This window comes from Sceloporus undulatus, unplaced genomic scaffold (assembly GCF_019175285.1).
Source record: "Sceloporus undulatus isolate JIND9_A2432 ecotype Alabama unplaced genomic scaffold, SceUnd_v1.1 scaffold_23355, whole genome shotgun sequence".
In the NCBI taxonomy this organism is placed as follows: domain Eukaryota; kingdom Metazoa; phylum Chordata; class Lepidosauria; order Squamata; family Phrynosomatidae; genus Sceloporus; species Sceloporus undulatus.
The window spans coordinates 1-1,388 of NW_024826270.1; the positions used below are offsets into that span (position 1 = coordinate 1).

A 1,388-nucleotide genomic window follows, 5' to 3' on the forward strand; every position below is an offset into this window, starting at 1 on the left:
ATCATCATCATCATCATCATCTTTTCCTGTCCCTGTTTCAGTTGGCCACAACCACAAGTGACGGATGCAGAGGAGGCCATCCCTCAGACACTTGCAGCAGAGACCCTTTCCTCTTTGATGGTAATTAAAGAGTCATTCCACCCCTCTCCCTTTTTCTATCCAAATTCTGTCCCTTCAAATATTTAAACAGGGCTATCATATCACCTCTTAACCTTCTCTTCTCCAGGCTAAACATACCCAGCTCCCTCTGACGTTGTACATAGGGCTTCATGGTTTCCAGACCCTTTACCATTTTAGTCTCCCTCCTTTGGACTCATGGGTCCAGTTTCTCAACATCCTTTTTGAATTGTGGTGCCCAGAACTGGACCAATATTCTAGGTTGGGTCTGACCAGAGCAGAATAGAGTGGCATTTTAATTCTCTTGATCTAGACACTATACCTTTATTGATGCAGCCTAAAATCGCATTGGCCTTTTTAGCTGCCGCATCACACTGTTGACTCATGTTCAACTTGTGGTCTACTTGGACTCCTAGATCCCTTTAACACATTCATACAGGTGAACACCATAATCCTATATCTCTGTGTTTTATTTTTCCAGCCTAAAGAACTCTGAAGAACTCAACTCATGGGTAACAAAAGGGCCACCCAAGAACATCCCCTTGCACCCCATTTTCTGTCTCTTACATCTCTCCCCCCCCCCTCTGTTTGTTTATAGGATTCAGAGGTCGGTTGCTGTCCCACGGAGGCTGATCCTAGGCCCAGTTCAGGCAGGTACGTCCAAATGGCCGAATGACTGGTGCATGACAGTGTCCAAGCGGCCTTTCTGTAGCTTCATCCTGTTTTGTTTCATGGTCTTTTCCTGCTCCATTTCAGGGTGTCAGAACCTCAGTGGAGAACCTCTGATGATCAGACATTTCATGAACGTCAACTTAACTGCTGCCCGGTAAGGAAAGAAGGGCCCTGTACAGACAGGCCAAAATAAAGCTGCTTCAGGTCACTTTGGAAGTATACTGTTTAAATGATGCATGCATCTGAAGAGGCCAGAAGCTGCACCAAAGTTGTACTCAGTCCTTAGGAATGGAGCATGGGTTTGCTGCAGCTTCTGGCCTCTTAGGACACATGCATCATTTAAACAGCATACCTCCAAAGTGAACCGAAGCAGCTTTATTTTGGCCTGTCTGTATGGGCCCAAGGAGACTTTTTAAGAAACATTTACTTATTTCACTGTCTGTACCCCCCTCCTTTAGTTGTAATTGTCTTTACAATCTTTCAACTTCCTACCCAATGCCTCTTAATCACTTATGATATTCTGAAGGCTGTGCTTTTGCAGTGTCATTGGTTCCACATGAACCAAAAGAAAGCAGTGATGGTCAGTAGCCTTGACCAGT

At 45.0% G+C, this 1,388-nt stretch overlaps 1 long non-coding RNA gene across 1 annotated transcript; it reads left to right on the forward strand.

Annotated features, from left to right (window-relative positions):
* Positions 1 to 24: 24 nt before the first annotated feature.
* Positions 25 to 943, forward strand: LOC121918673. Its single transcript, XR_006101277.1, has 3 exons — positions 25 to 120; positions 716 to 771; positions 874 to 943. It is a non-coding gene; the product is annotated as an uncharacterized LOC121918673 (long non-coding RNA).
* Positions 944 to 1,388: the final 445 nt, after the last annotated feature.